At 52.9% G+C, this 16,263-nt stretch overlaps 1 long non-coding RNA gene across 1 annotated transcript in view; it reads right to left on the bottom strand.

Annotated features, from left to right (window-relative positions):
- Positions 1 to 16,263, bottom strand: part of LOC137422652 (uncharacterized) — a 1,758,619-nt gene that overhangs the window by 974,691 nt on the left and 767,665 nt on the right. The window lies entirely within an intron of this gene.

The following is a 16,263-nucleotide window of genomic DNA, read 5'->3' as shown; positions in this document are numbered from 1 at the left end:
GACCCTCTCAGACCACTACATTTTTGATGAACCCACTCAGCGCACATTGTACACTGAATGGAGTTCACTCCGACACCTTTCCTACACACAGCACAGGGCCACTTCCCAGTTCTTTCCACCTCACCACATGCTTTACCACTTGCCATCACCTTCGTCTTTCCGATATTCACCTTCAGACCTTTTGTCTCCATACATTCCTTCCACGTGTTCATCTTTTCCTTCAGTCCATCCATACTTTCCGCAATCAACACCAGATCATCTGCATACAACAACTCCCACGGGAAGCCCTCCTTTACGTTCTGAGCCAGCACCTCCATCACAGCTACAAATAGTAGTGGACTTAGTACCGACCCCTGATGCACTCCCACCTTCACCTCAAACTCACCACTGTTCCCGTCCTTCGTCCTTACAGCTGTGCGCGCTCTTTTGTACATTGCCATCACTACTCTGATCAACCATTCCTCCACTCCTAACTTCCTCAATGCCCATGTCAATACTTTGCGTGGAACCCGATCGAATGCTTTCTCCAGATCAACAAACCCAAGAAACAACTTCTTCCTCTTCTCCATGTACTTCTCCTGCAACTGCCTCACAATGAAAAGCACGTCTGTCGTTCCTCTTCCTGGCATAAATCCAAACTGCATTTCGTCGATCTTCACTTTCTTCCTTATCCTCCTCTCCAACACCCTTTCCAATACCTTCATTCCATGCTCCAATAACTTTATCGCTCGGTACGAGCCACACTCCAGAGGGTCACCTTTCCCCTTGTATAGAGGGACGAGGGTACTCAGTTCCCAAACCACTGGAATGCGGCCTTCTTTCACCACCAGATTGCAGATCTCTGTCATTCTCTTCACACCCCAACTTCCTGCTGCCTTCAACATATCTCCCACAACTCCCGTCGGCCCTCCCGCTTTTCTACCCTTCATTGCTTTTATCGCTGCCTCAACTTCCTTCTCAGTTATCTTCTCTGCCGGTCCTAAAACTGGGTTACTCTCTATGTTGCCATCCCATTCATTCTCTGTATTCAACAGCATTTCCATATATCTTTTCCATCTTCCTTTAATTCCATCTGGGTCGACAACAATTTTGCCCACTTCATCCTTCAAGCAGCTCACCCCCATCACATCACACCTCTCTTTCGCTATCTGCTTTGCAATCCTGAATACCGCTCTCTGACCCTCTTCCGAATCCAAGCGTTCTCCGAACATTTGCCTACATGCCTCCTGCGCCTTTGCTACCTCTTTCTTTGCAGCCTTCCTGGCTGCCTTATAACTTTCATGCTCTGCTGTTTCTGCTCCCGTACCCTTCGCCTTCTGCCACTCCTTGAACTTCTTCCTCTTCTCGTCAATCCTCTTTCCAACTTCATCATCCCACCACCATGTTTCCGAGTGCCTCGGTGGTCCTTTTGTCCATCCACATACCTCACCAACGGCTCCCAACAGAGTAGCTTTCATTGACATCCAACCACTTTCAAGCTCAACCACATCATCCTCGACCCTACTCAGCCTCTCTTTTAATGCCTCCCTTACTGTCACCTCTTTCAACCTCCACACCTTCATTCTCGGTTGGTACTTCACCCGCCGAGCTCTCCGCGCACCTTTCACCCTTACGTCGCAGACAACCAAGTGGTGCTGTGAAACAGCCTCCTCCCCCGGGATCACCTTTGTGTCTCGGAGGTGCCCCCTATCTCGCCTACGCACCATCAGGTAGTCAACGGTTGTCGTCGACCCACCTGACGTGTATGTAACAAGCTTATTATCCTCTTTCTGGAACTGAGTATTACAAATCAACAAATCAGCTCCATCAGCAAACTCCAAAATCCTTTCACCTTCTCCATTTCTCACACCATATCCGTAACCCCCATGAACTCCGTCAAAACCATCCATACTCCTTCCCACATGTCCATTTAGGTCTCCTCCTACCACAACAACTTCCTCATCTTTCACGTTTTCCATCAGCTTCTCTATCGGACACCAGAACTTGTCCTTCTCTTCATCGCTCCGACCAACCTGCGGAGCATATCCCGAGATGACGTTCACCAAGAGCTTTCCAATCATCATTTTCACCATCATCAACCTATCACTCACTCTAGTCACACTCACCACACTGTCTACAAACTCCTCAGAAAACAGGACACCAACACCATTCACGCCCTCCAGGCACCCTTGCTCCCTGTCATTGTCCCTACATTCCATGTCCCAAACCTCAGAAACCGATCTCCACTTCGGGCTGTACCCTGCCCACATGTAGTTGTAATTGTCATGGTTCTCTTTTTGAGGCAATGTTTTTTTATGGCCGGATGCCCTTCCTGACGCCAACCCTCTTAGTCGCCTCCTACGACACGCAGGGATACGGCGTACCTATTCTTATCCAGGGTAAACACTGGGAAACGTTTAAAACATGGAAATCCTGGGGGGGGGGGGGGGGGATCACCGCTGCGGTTTAAACATATTTAAATAAATATTTAAACAAAACCATGAAAACAATCTGGGAAAAGTCTCTAAGTGAGAACGTGGATTTGAGAAAGCAGGAGCAGAGGTGAAAGAACAAACGAGAATAGAGGGGGCGGGGCACAAGTCGAGACGAGGAGGCCGCACGAGACACCAGGCCGCACGAGGCGCGGACAAAGAAACGACTAATTACACACAAATTTGCAACAACTACAAAACCAAAACCAAATAGAAACACACAATAACACATACACAACAAAATACGCAGCGGAAATTTGACAAAGAAACGAACGGGAAAACACTCAAACTTTGATGCCGTGGAGTGAATGCACACAGGTGATTAGTAGTAGTAGTAGAAATGAATGCACACAGGAATATGACAGCTATGCCATGGTCCTGCAGGGGGGGGGGGGGGGGGGGGAGAAATAAGTGCTTGGTAATGATTTTGTGTTTAAGGATTTTTGAAATGTGTATGAGTGGTTAAGGGGTTGAATTAAGGGGTTAAGGGGTTGTTGTATGAATGAGGGCGAAATCCACCGAGCCATGTCTCACCTGTAACACCAGGACAGGGCCCGTGGAAATTTAGGGGTGCATTGGGATGGCCCCACAGGTAAGGTTGCGTCTTGTGGCATCCACTGGGGGATGCGCTCTGTCGGAAGGGGTTGTACAAATGTTTCCTAGAGTTTTTGAATTGTTGAATTTTTGGTTAAGGTTAAGGTTTGTGGTTAAGGTAGGTTTGAGTGTTGTTTGTTTCCTCCCACCACAGGAGCGACCAACGAATTAAAATCATTGTAAATATTTGACTGCATGATTGTTTAAGGGGATTAGCGTGTTAAGGCTAGAGGAATATCTAGATCCAGGTAGATCTGCATAGGTAGGTACTCGACTGTCGTGATAGGGAATCTACCTGTAATAAGTCCTATGTTTAGCCGGATGTCGGAATAAGTTGTATCTGTGTCCCCGCCATGAGGGGGCGGGGCATGCTAATTAGTGCAGGGATTATGGGTAAAATTCCTTCGTTTGTCATTCCCTCTGTGAGTAACCCAGTGTCCCTTATGGCAATACATCCTATAGACACTTAGATAGGTCCATTAGTGCACACATTAAATAATTCCCCGCCACCACAATGACTTTAGAAGAGCAACAGGCACCGGCCACGTAGCACGCCACCATGGGCGACAAACATCGTGCCAGGCAGGCTGGAACCACGCCCAGGGAACGTGTGATTGGTTGGGGTAAGAAGCTGGCCACCGACCATGGACACCTCGGCCAATCAGTGCAGAAGGCGTGAACACTCGGCCAATCAGTGCGGAAGGCGCCAAACCATTACTGAAAAGCAGGTCGCCGATTAGAGAAAAAGGGCCGGTGACGTCAGAAAGCGGGAAAGACCACAAGGACGCGGGAGAATTGACGTCAGACCACGGGGGACAAAACGACTCACTGGCGGGCATTCTGGATTCAGTCATCGTCTTCCCTGGTTCTTCTTCCCTGCGTTCTTCCCTGGTTGTTTGGTAATCGGCTTCCCTGGGTTCTTCGCGGTCTCTTTGCTGTCTCTGCTTTTTGCTTCTCTTCCCTTGGCCTCTCGCTCCTGATTGCCCCTTCGTGCTGGGCCTTCTCTTGCTTCAGACCTGGTGGAGGAACGATCAGGAACGCCGTCGATTCTCGGCCTTGCGTTAGTATGCGACCGACAAGTGGGCGAGCGGGAGGCTCGGGGCCTAGCAGAGCAGGAGTGAGGCGGATGGAGGCCTGCATCGCGCGAGCACCGGAACCTGGGCGATTCCTGATGAACACATCCAGCCAGACTGAGATAAGCTCTCACCAACGAACGCACAACACGACAATTCTTTTATTTAATTCAATCCCCTGTGCTGTTGTCGAAGTGAGGTGTGCCTCATCCCAATTTAGAATTAATTCTTCCGTCGCATTTCGTTGCATCGGGTTCCGTAATAAATCTTTGTTTTTGTACATTTTACTCCCGTGTTCGTTTTGAGTTCATTTCCTACAGGATCGAGGGCTGCCGTCGGGGTGTCAGGTAAGAGCTTGCCACTTCTTCCTCTTCCTTCTTCATCCGGTGCTAGCATAGTCGAATCCATAATTGATCGTCGCCTCCATTTAAGCACGTTTGGTCATCCGCGAGCCCACAGTATTAACCGAGGGATTCGCGCGACAAGACTTTACTATATATATATATATATATATATATATATATATATATATATATATATATTGTTGCGGATATGAGATTGGCCTCCATCCATATCCGCTTGTAAATATTCCCCTATTTCCTCCATACTTCCCAACTATCCCCAATCCCCCATTCCCTAGTCCCATTTTCTGTAAACAACACTCTGTAGACCCGACCTCCCCCTATTTCCCCCATTAAATGTCGCATCCAGGTCCACCGCATCTCACGTAGACAACTATAGGACATCTTGCTAGTTATTCTTAGTCTATGTCAGTTAAGGACTCGTTTCCATTAATTCTGACTCTTCGTTGCACCAGAATGTGATTGTATGGCACCGTTAGGAAGTTTAGGACCTCCCAATACCTCCCTGCAGCTCTTCCTCATGGTACAACAACAACAACAACAACAACAGCGGCGGCGGCGCGGGGAGTGTGCGTCCTCACTCCGGCTTGGTTGGTAGGGGGTGTTGGGAGGGCACCAAGCCTTTCCAACGAGCCGCCATCGACCATGTGCTCGACGGGGTTACCAAGTAGGGGCTCGCTGTCAGCTCCTCGTCAAGGGCGGAGCCCGGTAACCCCCGCACCCAATAGAAGCGGCGGACCGATCCCATCTGGGGCGGAGCCAACGAGCCGAGGGCGTGTCACTCCCCGCTGAGCATGCGCAGGAAGAGGGAGGTGACGTCAGATGCGCCCTCAGCTTGGAGAGAGAAGGACGCCACCTCCGAGCGCTGTGACACCTCCCCGCATCTTTGGACTGGACCGTGCTTGATTCTGTCCCTGAGCCAAGGTGCACCTTGTGCTATCGACTGCCTGTCCTTCCCTGCCATCAATCCCTGTGTAAGTCAGTCTTGTTCCGTTTGTCTGTGGTCTGTCTGGGATAGATAAGATTGTGTCTAAGTGCCTATCTCTTCTGTGTCTTTACCTCATTGCCTTGTAATCTACCCCTTTTCTCCCCCACTAATTATATCCTCCTCCGGAGGTCTTGAGAACTGTACCCCTTGCGTCGTTTCATTTATCCCAGTCGTTGTGTCCTTTCCTTCATTGATTTAGCGTAGCGCGATTTGGCCAACGTTCGAGTGGAATCGGGTGAGTTGGGGGTAATCGGGTAAACTGTGCAAACACGGCGGCCATTCCGCTCGGCCCATCATAACATCTTAAGCCGTGTCCGTAACAATTGGTGTCAGGAAGTGAGATCGGACCCGAAGCGCGCTTAACGCGCTCAAAATTACAAGCAGTGTGAAATTTGTTTTGTTTTAAAATAAAAACCCGAATTTTGAAAGTCGCGCTATGGCAGATCAAGACGGCTGGGTTCCGGTAGAGGAGAGTGAGGCAGGGTCGATCCAGGACCAAATTGAGGGACAAGAGGAGAGCGAAGCAGTGAGGGCGGCAGGTTCGCAAAATGGCGTCCTCGCGCACGAGGTTGCGGGCGCGCAAAATGGCGCCTCGCACATGGCTACGGCGGCCGCACCCGCTGCACAAGTGGGAGGGATGGCCCAAATGCAGGCCCTCATGGAGCAATTTATGGTATAAATGCAGGCGTCCCTCAACCTGCAGAAGGACGGGATGAGGGCTCAGAGTGAGCAATTGGGGGTAATGAGGGATGAAGCGAGGGCTCAGAGTGAGCAATTGGGGGTAATGAGGGATGAAGCGAGGGGTACCGGTGAGGGATTAGACAAGAAATTAGAGGGGTTAGACAATGGGATAGAAGGGGTGAAACATGGGTTAATGGGGGTGGAAAATAGAATGGCTGCCCAGGAGAATCAGATAGAGGGAGTGAAAAATGGGTTAGAGGGGTTAGAAAACAGTATGGAAGGCAAATTGAGGGACATGAGGAACCAAGCGGAAAGGGAAGTTAAACAAATGGGGCAGCAGATAGAGGGGGTCAGAATGGGGGTAGAAACGAAATTGGATGCTCACAGGGAGGAAATGGAGCAGATGAGGGTGGCATCTGGGCAGGAGATGCAAGTGATGGGAGAAGAGATCAGAAGAGGTGTGAGTGAGGAGGTCGGAGGAGTGCGCGAGGAGGTGAGGCACTGTAAGGAGCGCATGGAGAAGGAGGTGAGAAAGGGGACTGTAAAATTGCAAGGTGGTATAGAGGAGTTGACGCTGGGAGTAGAACAACTGACAGTGGGACAAAAGGAGTTGGGGGACCAGGTAAAGAAGAACACAGCGGTAATAGAGGGTTTAAAATCGACACAGAAGGAGATGAAAAAGGACGTAGGGGTAATTAAAAAAGAGTGTCAGACGGTACATGAGGACCTGACGAGGAAAATGAACAAGGTGGTAGAGGTGATGGAGGTTAAAGAGCGGGAGGTGCGGGAGCACATAGAAAAAAATAAGGTGGAGTTAGAGGAAGAACTTAAAGGGGCGCACGAGGAGATGAAGGAGGTGAAGCAGAAATTAGAAGAAGTGGAAGAAGGGGTGAGCGAAATTAAGAAGCGACGGAGAGAGGATAAGAAAGAGATAAAGGAGGAAGTAAAAGAATTGGTCCAAAGTCTGTGTTCGGATCGTGATGATGTGCTCATTAACCGGATGAGGGATTCGCAGGTGATAGAGGAGAAGCGAAGAAAAGAGGACCCGGTGTAAGTGGTGACCAATATGGTCGTGCGTATGATGCGCCAGGTGATTTAATAAGCTTGGGGGTCGAGATAGACCCGGATGTTCGTGAGAGGCCGAGAGTGAGGTGTATGGCTGGTCCGGAGGGTATGGAACGAGGGTGCGAGCGAGAGGGTCCGGTGATGGGAGAGGTGCGAGGTGTGAGTGAGCAAGGTTGTGGTGGTGTGGAATGGGTAGCGGGTTGCGGAAGTGTGACCCATGCATCGACACCAACAGGGGTAGTTTTTAGAGGGACAGGGGAGGCACGGGAGCCCCTTGGGGGTAATGTACTGTGGGGGCCCGGCCGGTTCGGCCCCGCGCTGACCCCGCAAGGGGCGACGCACGGGGTCCGGCAGGCGGGCAACGACTCGCATACGAGGTGGTCCCACAAGGTCCCACTCGCGCCGTATGATGGCAAGAGTGATCTACGCGCGTACCTGGCGCAGTTTGACTGTGTGTGTAAGGGCAACGGTTGGGGTGAGGACGAAGGTGGAGTACACCTGGTGGCCGCATTGCGCGGCGCGGCGGCGGAGGTGCTGACGGCATTACCACCGGGTGCTCTCACCCTGCCAGCCCTCCGCGACGCCCTAATTAATCGATTCGGCATTGAACAGCAGAGCGAGCTTGTTAAAGCTCAGCTCGCGCTGCGAAAACGCAAGCCCCAGGAAGCCATCGGGGAACTTGCCCACGACATTCGCCGCGCAGTGGGGATCGCACATGCTAGCATGGCAGCGGATTCCCGGGAAAGCCTGGCGCTGGACCATTTTATCCAGGCCCTCCCAGATATTGAGCTCCGGCAACAGCTCGCCATGTGGCGCCCGCAGACTCTGAGCCAGGCGGCTGACGCTGCGGCCCGTTGGGAAGCAGCGAGGCCCCTGGCCAGGGGGAGCGAGCGTCACGCAATGGCGGTCCGCCAGGTGGGACCCCCGATGGAGGGCGGACCCCTTAGGGGGCCCGCCCCCGACGTGAGTCCTGACCTGGCGGGCATGGTCCGGAGGCTGGTGGACCAGCGCCTGGCGGGACCTGGACCATGGCAGGCGGCCCCGGAGGTGGCCCGCGGTGGACTACGAGCGGGTAATCCAATTCGGACCTTCAGGGGGGGAAATTTGGAATTCCGGAGACAAGCACCTTATCAGGTGAGGTGCTATACTTGCAACCATCTGGGTCACCTGGCGCGGCACTGTCGAGCCACGCGCCGGGATGATCCCCGGCGGTTGAGGTCCTCAACTCCGCCCAGGGGGGAGCGGGTTAGCCGACCCCAGACACCCCCCCGCCAGACCCCAGGAAACTAGAAGGTGTCGGGCACGTAGGGCGGTGTTCGGCAGAAGAGGATGGAGGAGAGCCCTCATTGACGCGACAGGTCATTTATTGTGGCCAAATTGGAACCGGTAGCCTGACAATCAGATGCAAAATTGCCGGCGTGGGGGTAGACGCCGTAGTGGACACAGGAGCTAGCGCCATGATCATCAGCCCTGTGGTCCTTGATTCGAGCGCAGGTGGCTGGGATAAGATCCAGCGCCTGCAAAATTATAGTTTGCAACTTGCTACCGGGGTAACGGCCCCGATCATAGGGCGTGGTTCTGTGACCCTCAAGTTAGGGTCGGTAAGGAGGGAGATAGATGTTTGGGTGGCGGAGGTGTGCGACCCATGTTTAATAGGGTTGGATTTGTTGACTGCCAGCGGTTGTAAAATCGACTTGTGCCGGGGGATCCTGCAGGTGGGAGTAGCAGAGCTGCCGTTAGGGGGAGTGAGCACAGCCGAGAGAGCGGAGCTGGAGGCTTCCGAGGCCGTGACCATTCCCCCAAGGGCCGAGGCGATAGTGCCGGCCCGGTGGGCAGCTCGCCCAACATGGCAGGAGTCCTGCGGCCTGGTCGAACCGGTGGCAGCGCAGTCCATACCGGGTTTAATCGTGGGCCGCACCCTTGTAAAAACGGACGGACTGGTAGTGGCCGTCCGAGTAATAAATATAAGTACAGAACCACGCACTATAGTAAGGGGCACGAGGGTAGCTGGCTGCACCCCAGTTGAGGAAGTCGCGACAGTGAGGGGCGAGAACGTCCAGCCGAGCCGGCCCCGGGGGGAGCCTTCAATAAGAAGTAGGAATTGGCCCGATCCCATTTGCGAGATGGTAAATCGTAGTAGCGTAGAGTTGGGAGGTACCCAGAGGGAGGCCTTACACAAACTGGTTGGGTCCCATTTGGACCTCTTCTCCCTGTCCACCGAGGATATTGGACGTACGGGCCTGGTGAAACATCAGATCCACACCGGTGAGGCCCGGCCTATTCGTCAGGCCGCCCGACGGCTCCCTTGGAGCAAGAGGGCGGAAGCTGACGAGCAGGTTGAAAAAATGCTCGACGCAGGCGTGATCGAGCCCTCGGGAAGTCCTTGGATGTCACCTGTTGTGCTGGTCAAAAAGAAGGATGGGACCACGCGGTTCTGCGTGGACTATCGCCAGCTAAACAACGTGACACTCAAGGACTCATATCCCCTGCCAAGGATTGATGACACCCTCGATGCCGTTGCGGGCTCAAATTGGTTCTCAACTTTGGACCTCAAGAGTGGGTATTGGTAGGTGGAGATGGATAGGGCAGGGAAGGAGAAAACGGCATTTTCCACAGGTAAGGGACTGTATCAGTTTACTGTGATGCCGTTTGGTTTGTGTAACGCCCCCGCCACCTTTGAAAGATTGATGGAACATGTACTAGGCGGCATGCCATGGCAATCATGCCTGGTGTACCTGGATGACGTCCTAGTACATGCCAAAACGTTCCCCCAGGCAGTAGCTAATTTGGACCAGGTGTTCGGGTGCCTCAGACAGGCAGGGTTGAAGCTGAACTCGAGTAAGTGCACTTTGTTTGCAAGAGAGGTGGCCTATCTAGGTCACGTGATCGGCCGCGAGGGGGTAAAAACGGACCCAGACAAAATTAAAGCGGTAGAGGAGTGGCCCGCACCACGTACCATCAAGGAGGTGCGGGGATTTTTGGGACTCTGCTCCTACTACCGGTGCTTTGTGGCGAAATTTGCGGAGTTGGCCCGTCCCCTCCACCGGCTTACGGAGAAGGGGACGCGATTTAATTGGACACGGGAGTGCCACGAGGCCTTCCAAAAATTGAAGGGGTGTCTAACATCCGCACCCCTTCTAGCTTACCCCACTAGCAACGGGGCATTTACCCTGGACACGGATGCGAGCCAGGAAGGATTGGGCGCAGTTTTGTCTCAGACACAGGAGGGCGTGGAGAGAGTGATTGGTTACTATAGTCGGGCCTTAAGTAGGCCCGAGCGAAATTATTGTGTCACTCGCAAAGAGTTATTGGCCATGCTGGCTGCCATGAACCATTTCCACCCGTACCTGTACGGGCGGAAATTTTTGGTTAGAACTGACCATTCCTCCTTGCAATGGCTCCTTCGGTTCAAGGAACCGGAGGGCCAAATTGCAAGGTGGTTGGAAAAGTTGCAGCAGTACGATTTTGATGTGGCCCATAGGGCCGGGAAGGCCCATTGTAATGCGGACGCACTCTCTCGGCGTCCTTGTCTGGGGGAAAACTGTAAATTTTGTGCGAGACACGAGGAGAGGGAGCAATTGGGCGATTCCGCCCCGATTCTCGTCGTCCGGGCAACCCGGGTGAGAGGGCCAATTTTGCCACTAACCGCAGATGAGGAATTCGGAACTTTGGCTTGGAGCGCGGCCCAGCGGGAGGACCCCGTACTGGGGCCGGTGCACGAATGGGTGAGATTGGGGCAAAGACCTAATGGGGAAGAGGTCACCCCCCTCGGGGCACAGACCAAGGCATATTGGGCTCAGTGGAAAACCCTGGAATTGAAGGATAACATCTTGTATCGCAAGTGGGTGGAGGTTCCCTCTGATAAAACTTCCTGGCAGGTGGTAGTCCCAAATAAATTTAAGACCGATATATTGCAACAGGTGCATGGTACCCGCCCCGGCGGCCATTTGGGCAGGACAAAGACGACATCGCAGGTACGCCGGAGGTTTTATTGGGTGAATATGGGGCGCGACATACAGGACTGGTGTCGGAGATGCGACGCCTGTACTGCCAAAAAGGGACCAGCACGGAGGATGAGGGCCCCCCTTCAATTACACCAGGTGGGGGGCCCCCTAGAGCGGGTGGCCATGGATATCCTAGGCCCACTACCCCGCACCCGCCTAGGTAATAAGTACATCCTCGTTGTGATGGACTACTTCACCAAGTGGCCGGAGGCCTACGCCCTCCCCAACCAAGAAGCAGGGGTGGTAGCGCAGGCCTTCGTGGAGGGATTTGTGTGCCGGCATGGGATTCCACAGGAGTTGCACACCGACCAGGGACGAAATTTTGAGAGCAAATTGCTAAAAGATGTGTGCAGTCTCCTGTCAATTCGGAAAACAAGAACAACGCCTTTAAGACCTCAATCTGACGGGATGGTGGAAAGATTCAACCGAACTTTAATCCAACAACTGGCACTGTTCACCGCCACCCGTCAGGATGACTGGGACGAACATCTCCCTTATTTGCTCATGGCCTACCGAACCAGCCAGCACGGGGCCACCGCATGCAGTCCAGCGTTGCTTATGTATGGGCGGGAGTTACGGGCTCCCGTCGACTTGCTATGCGGTCCCGTGCCAGACACAGTGGTTAACCCGCTGAGGGAGGGGTACGCCCGTCACCTAGAGGAAGGCATGGAGCTAGTCCATGCCTTCGCCCACCGCCAACTCCATCTGGCGGGGGAAAAGATGAAGCGCAGGTACGACCACCGGAGCCAGGGGAGTCAGTACACTCCGGGGATGAAGATTTGGTTCTTCAATCCCCGGAGGAGGAAGGGTAGGTGCCCGAAACTCACCTCTCCCTGGCAAGGCCCGGGGGTCGTCCTGTCGCAAGTCTGTGACGTGGTAGTAAAAATCAAAATGGGGCCACGAGCCCTCCCTCGGATCGTCCACGCCGACCGGATAAGGCCTTACACCGGCGAGCAGGCGCCCCCGTGGATTGCCTCGGCTTTAGATGCCGAGGCGGGACCCAGTACCTCTGAATAAGGGGGGCTTATTAGTGCCAGAGGACTGGGGGATTGATGAGCGATGGGCCCGGTGGGTAAGGGTGGCATCCCTGCCACCCTTCCCATGAAAAAGGGGGGCAGATGCGCAATAGTTTATGGGGTGTATGGCAGTGAAAACTAGCCCGGGTGGGTTAGGATATTGTGTGTAGGGATCTAGCGAAGATGACATTAGGTAACGTTAAGGTTAGTTAGTGACAAGGATACCTGTAGTGGGGACGCAGGTAGTTTAGTGTGGATGACAATGACGTGGGAGCGCAATAGTTTAAAGGGACGACTGGGAAGCGCAAGTTTCAGAGGGGAGTAGTTAGATGAGATGATGCTGTGTGAGAACTGGACAGGTGTGTGGAGCAGTGAGTGTTGTGGATCAGCGCGAATGCGCTTGGGGGAGAGAAGGGTGCAGGCGGCACCAAGTATGAGAGCACAGGTGTGCAAGTACAGGTGTGTGGAATACATGGAGTATTGGAATGAGTGGTGTGGAGAGTGTTGGAGTAAGTGGTACGGAGTGGTGTGCATGGTGCGAAGGTGTGGATGGGGGAAGAGTGGACCCCTTTCACGAGTACCCGGGGCGGGTAGTGTAAGTGTTAGGTAGAGGGTATAGGTAAATTGTGGTTGGATATTGGCATTTGTGATGCGGTTGCAGAATGGTATTGTGGATGGGTGCATTAGTGTTGTGGAAATGGCTGGGCGTGTAGCCTGTTAGTGTGTGTAGTTGGTTTGGGCACTCCACCACTGTGAGGATGTCGGCCAGGTGAGGCCGCAGGTGGGCTCTGGGAGCCGTTAGTGTCGGTGGGTGCCTGAGGATCCCGGGTGTGGATCGGGCAGCCCGTGCCAGAGAGGGCACTGAGGGGGTGAGAGTGCGAGAGGGCCTTCCCCAGTTAGTTAGGTTAGGGTGAGGAGCAGGTAAGCTCGGGTGGCAACTACAGTGGTGGAGGTGTGCAGGTGGGTAGACCTGCTGGGAGAGCTACACGTCACAGCCCAGAAATTGTGCGAGGGCACCGGGAGATGAATCGGGGGAGTGAGACCCCAAATTGAGAAGCACCACAGTTTGGTCAATGGGAATTGGTTTTTAGAACCCATAGTGTAAGTTGGCCAATGGATTGGCAGGGAGAGACCCCGGGTAATGTAAAGTTGTTAAAGTCATTTAGGAGATAGTTAGGATTGATGAACCTGTCGCACCATACGCAGCCACTTACCTGAGGTGATGATGATGACTCCACACCGGTGTTCCTTTGTTCTGTGTTGCAGGAAAGGAGAATTGCTGTGTGGATTTGTGAGACGCATCACGACGTGGATGAGACATTGGGGTGATTCCATCTCTCCCTCCTTAGGAGGGACTGATGATGAATTGGAGATGGCAGATATGGATGAGAGTTGGAAATGGCAAATTTGATTGGTTAGGAGGGAGAGAAGACGAATTTGGTTTATGGGAGGAACGGGGAAGACAGTAGGGACGTTTGTTGATGTGTAAAGTAGATGTTTATGGGTAGTGTTGTGTTTTGTGGATACAGTAAGGGGTAAGGGAGGGGCAATGTAGGTTACCTGGTGGGGGGGGGGGGGGGCGTACGGTAGGAACGTCCCTGTCTCACCTGGTTCCCATGTGCCCCCAGTGTGCATTACCTTGTATTGCGTGCACTTTTGCGCCCTTACCACCTTACTCACTTGTCTTCTTTTGTCTCCCACCTCCGAGGATCTGGCTTTGGGGCAGAGAGAGAGGAGAGAGAGGTGCTGGCTCCGCAGTTGTGGGCCTGCACTTCCGCTGCTTGCTGCCTGGATCGATACACCATATGGACCGCAATTTTGCTGGCCGCCCACAATGGACCGCAGTTCTTTTGCGGTCAAGCACCACCCGTTGATGGACCTCTGGGTCAACGTGGCATCTTTGCCATACAGGTGAACCACTTTTAGTTGGCCCCCCTGACGGCCACAATTCAGAAATGGACGCGGTTGGCGCCTTTCTTTATTTCTAAAGAAGCCAGAAGTGCAAGTGCACTCCATGAAGGCAAGACCAGCGGCAGAACATCGGCCGGCTGCGACACCACCGGTGACCATGGACACTTGATTGTGCATTTATTACTGAACACTTTATTGGTGCACCGGATGGTGCTGACTGTGTGTATGGGGTGGTGCTTTTGGTGCTTGGATGGGGTGCTCTGCACATTATTAAAGGCCGTAGGGCCACAGGGCACTCGTGGGTTGGTGTATCGATGCTGGCATGCGTGCTCTCTCTCTATGCATAACATCTGCATGTGTTCCTCAAAGAACAGGTCCTGGATCGTAGTGTAAATATCAGTCTTGTGTAAATAATGCTTCCTACCGGCTGTATGTTTAGTTTGAGAATGCTTTCCGTGATTCGGTTATCCTGTGGGTGTGTTTCTGTTAGGAGAAGGGTGCAACGTCGCAGAGGGACATATTTACTCATTTGTGAACATCTGTAAAACTGTCACACTCAGGGTTGAGTTAATAGTAGAGGGAACTACATCTGAGTGCCACACTAACGTAGGTAAAAATTTATCGGGTCGGGATGCCCCGAGGTAGAGAAGGGTGCAATGTTGCGGATATGAGATTGGCCTCCATCCATATCCGCTTGTAAATATTCCCCTATTTCCTCCATACTTCCCAACTATCCCCAATCCCCCATTCCCTAGTCCCATTTTCTGTAAACAACACTCTGTAGACCCGACCTCCCCCTATTTCCCCCATTAAATGTCGCATCCAGGTCCACCGCATCTCACGTAGACAACTATAGGACATCTTGCTAGTTATTCTTAGTCTATGTCAGTTAAGGACTCGTTTCCATTAATTCTGACTCTTTGTTGCACCAGAATGTGATTGTATGGCACCGTTAGGAAGTTTAGGACCTCCCAATACCTCCCCGCAGCTCTTCCTCATGGTACAACAACAACAACAACAACAGCGGCGGCGGCGCGGGGAGTGTGCGTCCTCACTCCGGCTTGGTTGGTAGGGGGTGTTGGGAGGGCACCAAGCCTTTCCAACGAGCCGCCATCGACCATGTGCTCGACGGGGTACCAAGTAGGGGCTCGCTGTCAGCTCCTCGTCAAGGGCGGAGCCCGGTAACCCCCGCACCCAATAGAAGCGGCGGACCGATCCCATCTGGGGCGGAGCCAACGAGCCGAGGGCGTGTCACTCCCCGCTGAGCATGCGCAGGAAGAGGGAGGTGACGTCAGATGCGCCCTCAGCTTGGAGAGAGAAGGACGCCACCTCCGAGCGCTGTGACACCTCCCCGCATCTTTGGACTGGACCGTGCTTGATTCTGTCCCTGAGCCAAGGTGCACCTTGTGCTATCGACTGCCTGTCCTTCCCTGCCATCAATCCCTGTGTAAGTCAGTCTTGTTCCGAATGTCTGTGGTCTGTCTGGGATAGATAAGATTGTGTCTAAGTGCCTATCTCTTCTGTGTCTTTACCTCATTGCCTTGTAATCTACCCCTTTTCTCCCCCACTAATTATATCCTCCTCCGGAGGTCTTGAGAACTGTACCCCTTGCGTCGTTTCATTTATCCCAGTCGTTGTGTCCTTTCCTTCATTGATTTAGCGTAGCGCGATTTGGCCAACGTTCGAGTGGAATCGGGTGAGTTGGGGGTAATCGGGTAAACTGTGCGAACACGGCGGCCATTCCGCTCGGCCCATCATAACATCTTAAGCCGTGTCCGTAACAATATATATATATATATATATATATATATATATATATCCACATGATAAATATATATATATATGATGGGTTGGCAGGATGAGGTATCTAGCCTGGGGTTCTATTTTGACCCAGCTATAATCTACCAACCTGGTGTTTCGCATGCAGGGCGATATTCATCAATGCGTGTGGCCGTGCCTCAGATGGATGTTAAACTGAGCGTCCCATCTGCCAGCAAGATTTAGTGGACGTTAAAGATCCCACGGTGTCTTGCATGGGAATTAGGTGAGTTATCGTGGCATTCACCTTCATACAACTTCTTGAAGGATCCTCACACGA

Source organism: Myxine glutinosa, chromosome 2 (genome assembly GCF_964187855.1).
Source record: "Myxine glutinosa chromosome 2, kmMyxGlut1.1, whole genome shotgun sequence".
NCBI lineage: Eukaryota > Metazoa > Chordata > Myxini > Myxiniformes > Myxinidae > Myxine > Myxine glutinosa.
This window is presented reverse-complemented; position numbering and strand designations above follow the sequence as displayed.